The 15,049-nt window shown below is 48.4% G+C and overlaps 1 protein-coding gene across 1 annotated transcript in view; it reads right to left on the reverse strand.

Moving 5' to 3' along the window:
* Positions 1–13,957, reverse strand: part of AOAH (acyloxyacyl hydrolase) — a 95,327-nt gene extending 81,370 nt beyond the window's left edge. Inside the window, exons 1-4 of the mRNA XM_075418679.1 lie at positions 13,743–13,957; positions 12,873–13,049; positions 8,331–8,383; positions 6,757–6,885 (exon numbers count right to left, since the gene is read on the reverse strand). The gene's annotated coding sequence lies outside the window, so the exon portion shown is untranslated. The remainder of the gene's footprint in view (positions 1–6,756; positions 6,886–8,330; positions 8,384–12,872; positions 13,050–13,742) is intronic.
* Positions 13,958–15,049: the final 1,092 nt, after the last annotated feature.

The following is a 15,049-nucleotide window of genomic DNA, read 5'->3' on the forward strand; positions in this document are numbered from 1 at the left end:
TTTGCGATACCTTATGCGTTAGTCAAGCTCTTAAACCAGTTAAAGAAAAACCCCAAAAGCTTTTAAAATACGCAGTCTGGCCAGAAAAATCAGGGATTTGCATGCATAGATTTAGAGACCAGCTGGGAAGGTGACCCCCCTCCCAGTGTTAAATCTTCCTCCTTCCCACTCAATTCAGACAGCAAGCCCTGCCTTTTGCCAAGCAGATTTTGTGTTACTTCCAAGTCCTTAAGACAGTAAGACCTAAAGCTGTCTTGGTACAGCAGTGAGGGAGCACATGATGTTGTCTCTTAATCTAAATAAGCGCATGAATGATGTTAATGGGAGGTAAAAACCACATCGGATCTGTCCCAAAGGAAGGGATTTGGTCATAAATGCTTCTCTTAGGCTTGTGCATGCGTGGGGGTCCCAGGTGGGGCTGGCTGGGGCTGTCATGGCCCACAGGAGCTCCAGGTCCCTGACGTTCACCTTGGGGGACCACAAGAGCCAGGAGGGCTGCAGGAGTGAACTCTGCAGAGGTGCTCCCGGAAACCCCACCAAGCACCTGCCTGCAGCACGACACACCTAAATAGAGTTGGGAAGGCAATCAACATTTTGTCTCGCTCCAGGCCTCCCTGTGTTACTTCTGAAGAGGGGGCGAGGACTGTGTAGAGCCAGAGGTGCGGTCGGGACACTGCAAGAGGGGAAACCCTCGGTGCTCTAGCAATGACCCAGCGCTGCAGACACACAGGTATTTGCACACTGCTATACAGAAGATGTAGGATCAACTGAATTTTTTCAAGGCTGAATTTGGACTAGTGATAATGCATAAATAAGAAAATGCACGCGTATACGCCATATACACCTCCCCACACGCGCTGCTGCTTCCTACCAAGGAAGGGGGGCCTGTAGTTCTCCCTGTTCAGTACACAGATGAGGAGGTATGTACATTGCACTCTCTGTAGGGCTTTGGTAAAATGATGCTCTGGAGGTAAGGCCTGCAACTCCTAGAAAGCCTGGACACACTGAGGAGCTTGCTCATCTCACCCTGCTTGATGCAAGAGGTTATTCCATCCTTCCAGTTCACGTTTCTCGGGGAGTTTTACTGCATGTGAGGGTCCACAGAGCTAAATGCCAGTTAGCATATTCCCACATGCTGGTCAGTAGCACGTGTGATGTGTGGGGGACATACCACGTCAGAGAGGGCTTTGGCTGGGGTCACCAGAGCGGGCTGCAGGGGCTAACGGACCATGAGGTGCCCCGCTCAGTAACTACTAACTCAAGCTCTCCAGTTGCACTCTCGAGCCTCTCTCAGTTTAGGCAGAGTTGAGAGAAACTTGCACACGTGTGTGGCTGCCAAAAACCCGAGGGAAAGCAGACGAAGCTGAGCAGAACCTAACCTGAATTTGCATGAAGGCAGAGCAGATGGTGGCAGGGCACGTGTGTAGCTAGTGAAGAAACACAATCCCCACGGCTGACCCCAAAACGGGGAGCGTGGTTGCCAGGGTTTGAAGGATCCACAACACTCCTCCATTTCTTGTACTTCCGTATTATTTCCTGACACCTAATGTGCATTGGCTTGGGTGATGGTGACAAATAAGCTAGGAGACAGGTAAGGTTTCAGCCTCCACCTTTGCTGCTCCCAATAGAGATGCAATGGAACTGAGTTAGGGTTTCTGACTTTCTGAATAAGGGCTTAAACACAATTAAAGAGTCACCTTTTCCCCAAAGGGGAAACTTTCATGTGATTGCCACTAGGAGTGTGAAATGAGATGCGAGGATGGAGTTATTCTCAACACTGCTTTCTATAATGGGTCCCTAAAGACCTATTTGTGTATATAGCAAATACATTGAAAAAAGCCCTCAAAAAGAAAAGGGAATGGAAAATACTTGCATGAAGCCCCAAAACACGACGTGTAAGCATCAGTATGTCATCTGTTAGGATTAGGGACATCTTGGTTGAAAAACAGAGACACTCCCTTGAAATGTGGAATAGTCATCTTACGAAAGGATATCAGCTGGCAGTGTATATTTATCTATCCCTTTCTGTCCAAGTCACTGCACACATTACTGCACTTCTGTTTTTTTCTTACTATATGGTTTGATTTCTGTTACATATTTATTTTTAAGATACATGCATTTTTTTTCCTATTTGTTACATTCATGCATGCATTTTTATGATGATTAAACATTATCTTGGAAGGTCTTCTTTCTCTCTCTCTCTCTCCTCTTTGACGTGTTGTTCAGCTCTTAAGGGAACAGACATAAGCTTTGTATTTTTGTGTCTGGAGAGATAAAACCTGCAGGAAAAAGCCTTTAGATCAAAGATCCTCTCAGTCCCTTTTCTTCCTTTTCTTCTCAAAACGTCGTCCTTTTTGCCCTTTGACTCTGAAGTTCCCACTGGTTCATTGCGTTGGTTATTTTTCATTACTGCTCTCCAAATTTCTCTGACTGTCATAATAATCTCTGCGGTTGGTGCATTATCACTGGCATGGAAGAACATTTCCAAAGCCCCATGTGGATTTGCTACTGCACCACAGCCAACTGAGTCATTCCCTCTGCCCCAGTTTCCTTATCAGTTGCTGCTTGCAGTTCAAGTTATGCATCTATTTCAGACTCTCTCTCCATCTCATTGTCATTCAAAGCTGCAGGGAAAGCATTTGAACCAATATTTTCCTACACTCACATCTGAAAATTTCTTCCAAGCTATTGCCAAGCTGTAGCTGAGATGATTATCCTTTATTCTGCAACCTTTAATGAAATTAACTGTCCCAGCTTGCAAGAGCTGTTGATATTGGCGCTCTTGGAAACGTAAATCACTGACACCACTTACTTCAGTTTTGGGTATATCAAAACATGGGAACAAGACTCTTAGGGCTGTCAAAAAGGGAACCCGTGAAACATGCAGCTGCATTATTGGCGGTGTAGGACATTCCCTTAGTTGATCAGTCTTAGTACAGAAAAACAAACCTGGCTGTTGTGTTCTTACTATGTGCAGACGACACTATAAATTCAGAAGTAGCCTTACCAACACAGATTTTGCCGTTTGAGTTGTGTAGGCCCAATTGTGGGCCTTTTCAGAGCAAAAGAGGACCTAATTCTTGCTGTCATCTAGATGAAAGTAACAAATCTGGCAATTAAGGAGCAAGAGGGTATGGCAATATTACTGAGAAAGGGCTGATTAAGAAAGGCTTAGTTAGAGCCCTTAGATAACAGAGTCACTCAGAGCCAGCGGTAAATAGAAGCCAGGAAGCCTGGGATGGACTTCATGCCGCCCTGCAGCTTGGGTACTCATTTAAATCCCGAAGAAGAAAGTGCCAAGCATTACCAACTCAGCGTGATACCATTCTTCTCCCATTATTGCCTTGCCATAAATAGCTAGTAGCCTACTAGGCAAGCCAAAATCCGGTCTACTGCATTGATCCCTGCAGAGCTATCGCTGTTGTATCGGGGTTTTGTCAGAAATGTAACCTTCTGTTAGGCTCCTGGTTTAGTGCTGATGGAAGCTATGGTGGAGGGGGAAAGTCTTGCCCCAGATCCTGTCAAGATATAAATGCTTACAAGGCTAGCACCATGACATCAAAGAAGCAGAAAAATAAATGTTTGATTACATATGTTCCATTTGATCTTTCCTCCAGTAATGCAAATAAAAGAAACACAGCTCGACAGCCTCTTGATCTCAACACAGAACATGTGCCAATAAACGATAATTATTCCCAGTGTTTGGGTTAGGAAACAGTGGTAAATGTCATTGGAGACATTTTTAGCACATACCAACATTCGCAAAATTATTTAAATGTATTGTCTGAGGCTCATACTGGGACTTCTGTGCTCAGAAATGGGACCTGTACAGCATATATACTGCTGATGGCACTCCACAGTTCAATAATAGGGCAGGGGATTTTTTTTTTCCTCTTTTCAAAGAGATGTTTCACTGATTTGCTTCGATAATAAAAGACCTGCAGGTGAGCTGGACAGTTTCCATCAGCAAAATGGCCCTGCAGGGATAGCATCCATCATCCACAGATGAATATGCAAAGGTGGTGCAAGATGATTTTTAAAATATTAATTACGCAAGTCACTGGTCAACCAGCCATGTACAGAGTTTTCACAGTCTGTGGGGAAGTCAGGCTGTATGAAAGTACCCAAAGCACTTGGAGGACTACATATCCACTAACTCTAACAAGCCGAGGTTGAGGTTACACTCAGTAAAGATTGCACTGACCTCACTGATCATCTGGTCTTACACAGACAAGCCAAACTCCGGCACCAGGTCAGCCCTTAACACTTTGTCTTTCACATCTGTCACTGAAAATTCATGGAGGGCTTATTTACACTTGTCTTTCTTTTCACTTCCAGTGGATTTTATGCTGATGTCTGACATCGGTGATTTAGTCTTGCATATATATGAGAAGATGACACAGGCAGCTGGTTTTAATTACCACTGTTTGTAGCCACCTCACCATAAAGCAGAAATGTGCCTCTCCAAACCGGCTCTGCGTTCAGAAAATCTTTCTTCCTTCTTTCTGTTTCCTTACATTGGCTGGGCATCCCCCAGATTTGTCTCTTCCTGGCTTCAGACTCAGTGCTTTATTTTCTATTTTTTCTGGCTCATTCCAGAAATTAGGGTATGTCCTGGTTTTGGCTGGGAGAGAGTTAATGGTCTTCACAGTAGCTGGTCTGGGGCTCTGCTTTGAATTTGTGCTGAGAACAGTGTTGGTAACACAGGGATGTTTTGGTTGCTGCTGAGCAGTGCTCACACAGTCAGGGCTTTCTCTGCTCCTCAGACCACCCCGCCAGTGTGTGGGCTAGGGGTGCACAAGAAGTTGGGAGGGGACACAGCCCAGACAGCCGAGCCCAGCTGACCAAAGTGGTGTTCCACACCATACACACTCATGCTCAGCAATAAAAAGCTGGGGGAAGAAGAAGGAAGGGGGTAGATGTTCGGAGTGATGCTGCTTGCCTTCCCAAGTAACCGTTATGCGTGATGGAGCCCTGCTTTGCTAGAGATGGCTGAACCCCTGCCTGTCGGTGGGAAGCAGTGAATGAATTCCTTGTTCTGCTTTGCTTACGCACGTGTGGCTTTTGCCTTACCTATTAAACCGTCTTTATCTCAATCCCTGAGTTTTCTCACTTTTACTCTTCCAACTCTCTTCCCCATCCCAGCAGGGGGGAGCGAGCAAGAGGCTGCGTGGGGCTTAGCTGCCGGCGGAGGTTAAACCACAACAGGGCATTAGGGAAACTACCTGGTTAAACACAACAGCGCTTGTTCAGGCTCATTCTGCGGGACGCGGCAAGGTGAGCGGCTGGGCCTCAGTGCAGATCTGACGAGTTAACTCATCCCAAAAGAGCCATGGGCCGGGGCAAGGCAGCATGACTCCTGCCTTCACAACAAGGAACAGCCCCGTGAGAATTAAAGCCAGCAGCACGAGGACCATCAAATTGCAGGCGAGGGAGACAGCAAGCCCTGCATCACATTTTTTTTCCCACTCAAGATGTGCCCTGAACACAAAATATTTCCACCTGGTCTCCGTCCCCTCCGCACACGTTGGAGTCATTAAATCATCCATCAAGACACCATCCTTTGTGCATGGTGGGATGGCTGCCTGCCTGCCTGCCTCCCTTGCTCATTACTGGCCTTCTGCGCTCCTTTTCAGCCAATTCAATGAAATATATATAGAATGTCAGATAAACGTTCACTCTCTTCTATACCTTTCTGATGTCTTTCTGCTCTTGCTCTGGATGCATAAAAAAGAGCTGCAACATCTTTCAATGAGTTATTGAATCCTTTTTGAACCCTGATACATGCTCCGTACAAGGTTTATTAAATATGAGCGGTATAGGCATATGCATTAGCAAAGTCTAGCCAGCTAAACTGTTCAGACAAAATGAGCAGACAATCTTCGGCCTTGCAGATCAATCCGTCTGCCACGATGAAGTGCTCCTAGCCTGCTGATACTGGATCTACCTCCTTTTTCTGCAAAGATACCCCCACAGTCACAAAAGTGTATGGTTCAGGCTTTCCTGACCCTTCTTTCTGTTTTAATAAAGCTGCTGGACACCACAACAGGGATTCTCTTTTCTTTGCCTAAATATTGCAGGGTGAATGCTGTACAACCAGCCAATAAGTAGAGAGAAGAGGACTCAGAAATGGTACCCAGGCTTTTATTGAAGCGTGACACAGAATTAGTATCTCCTCTGTCTTCCTTGCTTAGAAAACAAATTAACACTGGATTATTTGTGGATTTTGTCTCCTGGTTACTTGTTCGTCACCATTCATCATTTAGACTTAGCATTTATATATGTTTAAAGCAACCCACATAAATTAACAACAAAGCTTGAGGGTATTAAATAACCTTCACTAAAACTTCTTCTCCTCACTGGAGTAATTTCTCAAAATGAAAATACCTGAGTAAACATCTTGGTCTAACACTATGCCCAGAAGACCAACAAAGTGGGGACTAAGTGACTTTTACCCTCTGAACTTCACCACCCGAAGGAAAAGGGAGCCTTGCCATCGCTTCTGGAAAGATGAGTAAGTGGAAATCCACTTTGGGGACCCAACAAAGTGGTGCGGTCTGTCTCACAAAAAGGTGGCCGACAGAGACCCCAGCAGCAAGTCTGTTACTCCGTTAAATTCCCATCACATACAGCAAGGGAAGAAAACAGGTCTCTTCTGGAGATCTCCAGGCCCTGAACTGAACACAGACCAGCAGCTGCTTCCAGCAGTGATCAGATCCCAAGAAATGCTTTCCAGGAAGCAGAAATCATACTTACGCAGCTGCGTATGCCCAAATCTGTCCCACGCATGTTGGAGACATCTCTGTCTGAGGTCTACGGGTGCACTCCTTTCTGCGCAGCGGTGACACTGCCGATTCCCAGCGGGCAGTCTGAACAATCTTGCCTCTGAGAAATACAGCAATAGTGGTGTTTGTAAAAGTCCAGATAAAAGATAATGTGCAAGACAGAGAATTTAATTTCATTTTAGCAACAGATCAGGCAGTAGACCAAAGTTTCTTCTGGGCTGGGGCAGAAGGGGAGCACAGCGTATAGGCAGCTGTCCCATCAGCGTGGCTGGGCTTAACACCGAGAGGGGTAAGCGTGGGAGCCCTAGTCACAATAAACAAGGTTATTTATGCAGCTATCCAGCGGTCTGGGAATCTAGGTCTCGTCGGTGCTTTTCTTCTACCCAAGCCTTTCTTTCCCCTTTTCACCCTGCATAGTCCTCTGTAGCCAAATTCCTGCCTTGAGAGTCCTCTAGAAAGGAAGTCTCCTGCCCCAAAGCTCTGATGTGGAAACCATGAAAGCTAGTTAAGAAATTTTAACAATTCCATGTTGCAAGCTCCTGGGCACTTAGCGATGAGGAGGTGAGAAGAGGTAGGAAAGACGCAGTCACATTCCTGCCCAAAAAGTGACCTTCGTCATTTGGGTGTCCCAGTGTTTGCTTCTCTGATCCCCTCCTGACAGCTGGGTTTTGGCAAAGAATTGGCACTGACCTGAAAATCAAATCCCAGTGAAGCCTTTCAAGATGAGCAGCCATAACCCAGAAGCATTGCTGTGGCAAAAGCATACAGGGCTTAGGAACTACTGGATGCCAAACAGGTAAAGGAAAGTTGCCCAATTTTTTTTTTCGGATATACAAAGAAACTATTTCAATTCTCTGAAGCTGGTGTCATTTCCAGGCCCTCAAAACTAGAGAACACTTGCCCTAGACGTATTTGGTGCACCACACTATTTTAGGCAATAATTCATGATGCAAAATTCACTATTCAGGTGTCTACATCATTCCTTCACTTTAATCCTACATATAGCACTTTCTTTTGACGACTGGCAAAAATAACTACAGTCTCCGCAGATGAAGGTAAGCTGTAACTTTGATCTAAAACTCTGTGGTTATATTTATCAGGTGGCTGTTTGTGCTCGCAGAGAGATGACCCAGCCCTGCTTTGCCAAGCACGCCAGCTGCTCCATGGGCTCCCAAGCCCCTACTTTGCCTGTGCACAGCGCCCAGGATGGCACCCTTGGTGCTCTCCTGCATCCCCGAGGATGATCCACCTTGCTCAAGGGCTTCTCTAGCACCGTGGACTTGTTTTCTGCAGAGGATGCTAAACATTTCTACCTGGGATGCAGGAGGGAGGATGCTCTGGACCACAACATCTCCTCCATGTTTAGCTGTCGCTCTCAGGAGACAAATCCCGAGGTCTGTTCCCTTGCCCCAGATGCAGGCTGTTTGGCGTGTCTCTTACACGCTGCTATCGAGCCACCATTCAGGCTCTCTGAACACGGTTTTCACCCCGCCCAGTGCAGCTGGTGAGCAAGCAGGCCATAGGGAAGCACGCTGGAAAGCTTACCTGATGGTGGGACGTCATGGTATTCAGACGAAAACAAATCCTCCCCTTCCTCCCTGCAAGATAAAGCAGAACACACTGTGAATATGAGCTGTCTGAAGTGGTGTTTGGGCTTTGCAATAGGAAGAAGAGCCAGCAAGCATTCTAGCTGTATCCCCCCAGCAAAATCTGACAAATTTTAAAACACTGAATTTCTGGGATACCCCGACCCAAGACCTCAGTCACTAAAATTTGACCTGCTAATTACCGCCGCTTATAAAGTAAATATGTTATGGATTCTCTCCATTCTCACCTTTACTTTGGACTTTGCTCCCCTCGGCATAGTGTGGTCACTCAGACGGTAACACTTGGCCTTCAGGGAAAGACTGGTGGGTCCTCAGCCTTTTTGGTGGTGCTACCTGCCTCTCCACGCCGACCGTCCAGGGGCACCCACGTTCAGAGCCCCCCCTCGCATCGTCGCTCTCTCCTAAGGCATTTCTGAGAGAGAAGAACCCCTTCAACAGAAGCCTCTTACCATATTTGCCCTAATGGTTCATTTTGCCTGTAGACAGGTAGCTAAAGCTTTCATCACCTCTGCAAGCTGCTCACTGCTGGTTGGGGCACTTGGGACATCCCACAGAGCAACGCTGCTGTAACAGAAATACATCCTTTCAGCAGTTGTAGAGAAGGGCAGTGAGACAGGCAGAATTACTGCCTGTTTTTGATGAAGGAAAGACTCCAAACACGCACGTGCGTGTGCACATGCCGGATATGTCCTGGGAGAAAGGACTCCTGTCTGGAAAGACATTTCTTCTGTCACAGTTACAGGGAAAGCAAAAAATGGAAGCAAGTTCTTTTTCCTCTTGACTACAGAAAAAAGATGTTCTCTGTTACTTTATCTATCTGCAATAGTTAATCCAAGGGCTTTCATGTGGGGTTTTCTTTTTGGCATCTCCTCAATAGAAGGGGAAGAAAAGATTCAATACGTATTCAAAAGGACAATTAATCTCCAAATGCCTTATTGTGTATTTCAAGGAGCAAGCCTTCAATTTGAGGGGTTTGACAAGATTGGTTTTGCTCAATTTTAAAAGTTAATTTCGGTGTTAATAAGTAAAGGTCATTTTTCTGGCTCTTTGTATTTCTATCTATCTCACACACTAGATAGACAAATAAAAATAAATGTGTTTATTTACTTCAGACGCTGCCCTGAGGGTTGCAAGGAACACTTTGCTATCCATCCCAGGGCACAGCGGTCATGGCAGAGGTGTGTGGCTCTGGGACAGGGTACCGGGAAGCATGGGATCGGCTCCTTTGGCAAATGTCTTTTCCAAGGTTGGCTGGGCTTGCTCAGGAGCTGCCCGGGGACAATCGTGCCCCAGGGTGGAAGAGGCAGGTTGCGGCCATCCCTGCAGGGAAGCTGTGCGGGCACGGGTGGAGGGACCCTGCTGGGACGTAGGCTCATCCCCACCGGCAGCGGAGAGGTTAATTCGAAGGACAAGCCTGGGAGCTGCAATCTCAGCAGGACAAGGGCTTATTGTTGCCTTTCATTTTAAAATATTGCCCGATTGCCTGGGAACTTCATTTCTCTGGTGATTCAGTCACAAGTGGGAAAGGTGCTGCCACCCACTGAATGGCCTATCCATCACGCCCACCGGTCTCGCCATCCGAGGAGGGCAGGGACCACCAAATCTCGGCTGCTGGCCCCACTTACATTTCCACTGCTCAGCCCCTCAGCTTCCCGCGTGTGACCCAGCACTGTGATCCTGCCCGAGAGAGAGGAACAAGACCACAGCACCAGCTCCCGTCCGTGCAGCGGGCATGCATGCACTTGCCAGGAGCATCCCTGGGATGAATGGTTTCCTGCGTTAGAAGCAGGCTGGACACTGCAGCAGGTCTGGGGACAGGGCAAGCCGAGCTGAAAGAGCAGCTGGGAGGGGACCAGTTCAAGCCCTTGCTGAAAGGCCACATCTCTTCCTCCCCCAGCAAGAAGGACAATTCACCCTTTGCATCCTTCATCAGCAAAGTCCCCTGCTCCTCCCAGCACCGATTTCTCCCATCTCTTCCAGACCATGCTGTTGCCCACGGATGAAACCAAGCATGCAGCCGTCCCCAGCAGGTGAATTTTGGCTGAGCTAAATCTGCAGCACCGATGAGCAACAAATGCTGCGCTGAGGAAAAACCAGCAGAGGCTTCCCAAACACCCTTGCTGCTTCTGTTGCAGAACAAGATCCAGTCATTCCCCTCCGCTGGGGATCTGGAAAGCTGTGCGCCTCGCCACAGCCAGCTCACACCCTGCAGGATCAGGCCCTGGACTGCATATAAATCAGTTACAGGTGCTTGAATTAAGAGAATTAATAAGGCCTTCCCATCTCCTGGAGGTTCAGACCACAATGAGGCAGGTAGGGTACAGGCCAGCACGAAACACCATTAATCCTGCATTTGTCCCAAGTGTGACGGGCTGCTGGGAGCTATTCTTCGTGCTCATACCAGGGGGAATCGCCAGGACGGAACAGCCCTTATTCTCTCTGTTTGCGGGGAACGGCTCATGCAAGACATTAAATTTCGTGACACTGCCACTAAATCCCAGGATCCTCCTCATGAGTTATTCAGCACCTGTCATTCCGGTCTTGCACACCTTTTTTATCATCCTCACATCCACCTCTGTCTTCCAGAGATGAATATTTATTGTCTTCATTGCAACGGTAGAATCAAATCCTCTGCTACTTTACTAATGCAGTTCTTCTTCTTGAAGATAAGTATACCCATCTCCCCAAAAGATTAACTTCCGTTTTTCATTCCAGAATATTTCAGGAGTAAATCACAGCCTGGCTCCAATCCTCACCACTGCAGTAAAGGAAACAACATTAAACATCTTCAGCTGCGGTGCGGGCATCCAAATACATCCTCGACCGAATGATTCCTGGTGCTGCACTTCGGGCTCATGTTAGACAACACGGCCATGCGACTACGGCTTTGTGCAAGTGCAAAATCGGGGAGGAGGGGGTGTTACCTCTGCATTCACCAGTCAGGGTGTGCTGGAAGAAGACACGGCACATTTCCAAACTGGCTGGGAGACAGGGACGGTTGCCCACAGGAGTCTGTGTCAGCGGGCCTCAGGAGCTGGGAAAGTGTAAAGCAGGCTGATGGAAATGGGCCTTCACTGACAGGTTCAAGAGCCTGGAAAATGCCTTTTTAATGCGCTATTGTGTCAGCCAGAGAATTACGAGTCCATTAACAAATGGGGAGCACCTACGAGTTCTCATCTCACTATACCGTAATTTTTTTCTTTTCCAGTACGCAGTATAAAATTGTGCTCCTACAGCATCCTGGGTGCCCTGATATGCCATCAGTAAGACAAGACAGTCTCAGCAGCACTGAAGTACTATATTCCATCAGGAACGTGGCCAGCCAGGCAGTTACAGACATGCCTGCCTTCTCTTCACAGTGTGGGAAGGGCAGATCCAGCCCCACGAGGCAATGCCGGGGCCTGTGTGGGACACCCTTGGGCTCCTGGACCTGGCACGGGGCACGCATGGCTCGCACACCACGGGGATGCTGATGGCAGCAGAAACCCCCTGTTCCTCCCGAGATGACTTTTCTGGACAGCAGCCCTGCTCCGCAGCACCAGCAGGGAGTCATCGGGTGCCCGGGGAAGGCTCTCACGAGGCAAAGTCACTTTTTTCAGCCCTCGCAAATGAATTAGTGCACCGGGCAGATGGTGCAAAGCCACTCAAACTGCCTCCTCCGGAGCACCCCTCCAGCAAGGCAGGGTGCTAAACCATCTGTCAGTGCCTTTTCTCAGGGCGGATCCGTTTTTAAAGGCTCTGCGGTGCTGTTGTCCTGGTACCCCACTCAGCCCCTGCAAAACTCAGCCTCAAAGGTCTATCAAGCCTCATCACAACGCAAGAGGGAAGCACGCCCTCCTCTCTACCTTCTGCCTGCTTGATGGGCTTGCTCCTCGTTGTGTAAACCTCTGGGAAACTACACTGTGGAAAGCATCAGAAAATGGTAGGCAGCAATTCCCTGCTGGCGAGGGCTCGCCTGGCGCGGCGGGCGCTTGTTGCCCTTCCTCGGGTAGAGGGGACACCTCGCAGGGCCACCGAACGCGAGCTAGTGCTCAGGTCCAGGCTGATCGCAGCGCCGCTGCCGGCTGTGTCTAATTGCTATGCTCTGCGTGAACCAAGTTATTAAATCCACAATACTTACTTTCTTTTTCCAGCCAGGGTAATCTGAATGAATACTTGCCAGCTACTTAACTAATTAACTTAATTCAGAAACCTGTCTTCAGAAGCCCATCGCTAAGGAGCATCCTGAAGTCTAGGAATTTAAAAGCGATTCAGGCTTGATTAAAACCATAGCAAACCAATGAAGGCAATTGCTACTTTCCTCCCTTTCTCCCTACCAGCACAATTTCAATTCATGGCCACAAGCCAGTGCTTTGTATGCCACAGATGTTGGGGGCTTGAACTGCTTTATTCATCAGATCCACTTGTCAGAAATACATCTGGGGGAAAACACTGCAATTCATTCTGCGTGAGTTACTGTTGATGGACTTGTTACGTGTACCTTTTTGCTGCAAGTCAGCTCTACGGACAGGCGGGACGGTTCTCCCTGGGCCACACCGGTTTGGTGACGGAGGTTCTGGGGCTGCACACAGGCCAGAATTTCTGACCGGAGGGAGGGTATCCAGACTGATGCAATTTGGCTGCTTTTCGGGGCGGGGGGGAAACCACACAATTTCTACTAGAGAAATTAAAAAAAAAAAAAAAAATTAAAAATCACGTTTTCTTTCAGTTACAACTTTCTGTGGCACTTTAAGTCTTAGCACTAGAAAGAAGCCCTGAAACACTAATTCTGTGCAGAAGGAGAACCGTGACCCATGGAAGTCCAAAATCTGTCTGAGCAGCAAGTTTCAGCTGCTTTAGCTTCTCGGTTTCCCTTCCCAAATCAGCAGTTCAGCTACATTTGCACTTTTTGTGCCCGTGTTCATTTTCCTTCAGTGGCATTTTCCCACAGGAGACTGTCCCACCACCCCCTTCCTGGCCAGCTCAGGGTCACACCAGCGCGCCCCTCCCGGAGCTGCTTCTTCCAGTGGATCCAAGGTGATGAAAACCCAGCGACGGAGCACACCTTCGCCAACAGGGCAGGTGTAACAGCCGTGATTAAAAACAACAATAAAAATCTAAAATAAGGCCTTAGAAAGGGTGCTTTGTCTTGCACAATACTTTTTTTTCTGGTCCCTGCTGTCTTTCCCCCCCGCTCCCCAGCTCAGCAACTTGGTGTTGTCGCCTGCTCTTCGTCGTTCTCCTCACTTCATCTCTGTGTCGGAGCGTGACTGCGGGCATAAGGTATTTTTGACGGTGAGGTTGGCCACTCACTCACGTAGCCCCAACCTCCCCTCGCCACGTTCCCTCCCGCACAGCCCCACCGACCTACCGGCCTCCGTCAGGGCGCTCCCAGCTCCGTTGTCCTCCATCCCCTCTCACCTCGACGCTGGAGCCTCTGGCACTGCCAAGCTGCAAAGGTGCTGGCTTCAGACGGGGTTTCGGAGGAAATGGATCTGAGGCGCTTGCACCCCGTGTGCGCGTGCGTGGGTCCGTGCATCCACCCATGAGCTGTCAGGTCTGGTGAGAAGCTGGAGGCTCGGAAACGGTAAGTTTTTACAGGTTGTATGAAGATCAGCAGGGAGGACTCGGTAAAGGTCCTCACTGAAGGAAAAGCTTCGGCTGAAAACCACCTCACTGGACACTGGAAAACCATCCACAACCCAGCCCACTTTAAAGCCTCAACCTCTAGTTCTTAGTGGACCTCGAATCGTACTAGAAACGAGAGAACTGAGTGCGTGAGACGGATGTTTATGTGAAAGCTGGCTTGGCTGGGCTGCGCTTCGACTCTTTGGGATAGGTGAAATGGTGGAAAGGTGTAAAGTGTCACTGCTTCCACCCTGGGCTGGGGACAGAACGGGGGATCCCAGGGCTTTGAGCAAGGTCAGTGACTGACAGAGGGTATCGTGAGTCAAGCAACATGTGCAGGGGGACCGGTGCGAGTGAAAAACAGCTGAAATAATCCTGCTGGCACTTTTCAAATGTCATACGCCTGGCAGAGAAACCTTTCACATGTTTCGCTGCTCGTAGCTCCAAGCTTTTCAAATGCACCAGGCTTCTGCTGCTTGGGGGGAAAAAAAGGGGGGAGCTGTGCCCTGGGAAAACCCTGTGGATGAGCCGTTTTCCTCCGGGAAAGATGCAAGGAGCCAGCAGCTTTGCACAATGTACCGCACCCTCACTGTCCTCATTTTAAGCATTTATGGAAAACTTTTTTTTTTGCAGTCTGACAGATTCCTACATTTCCTTTCATGACCCCTCCAGAAACTACCCCAACACAAGCAGCTCCCCGCTAATTGGCAGGGAACGAAGTCCCTCAGGCTCAGCCTCCCACTGGCGCCTGCTCTGCCGGTGGGCCAGCAAACATCTCCGCCGTGCCTTCGTCCCTTGGGGGAAGGTGGGTGGGAAGGGGATATCAAATCTGGGGCATTTCAAGAGAAACTGAGAAGATACATACGCACTTTGTAAAAAACTGCTGCCTCGTATTAAGCAAAAGACAACCAGCCCCTCTCCCCCTCATGACAGCCCAGCGGAGTCCCAAAACATAATCAGTTTAGGCTGAACACCATGTTGCCTACAAGATTAAAATTAGACTCAAGAGGTTTCATCAAGGGAGAGTTTAACTGCGGTGCTCAATCAGGC

The sequence above is a fragment of the Opisthocomus hoazin genome, chromosome 4 (assembly GCF_030867145.1).
Source record: "Opisthocomus hoazin isolate bOpiHoa1 chromosome 4, bOpiHoa1.hap1, whole genome shotgun sequence".
Lineage (NCBI taxonomy): Eukaryota > Metazoa > Chordata > Aves > Opisthocomiformes > Opisthocomidae > Opisthocomus > Opisthocomus hoazin.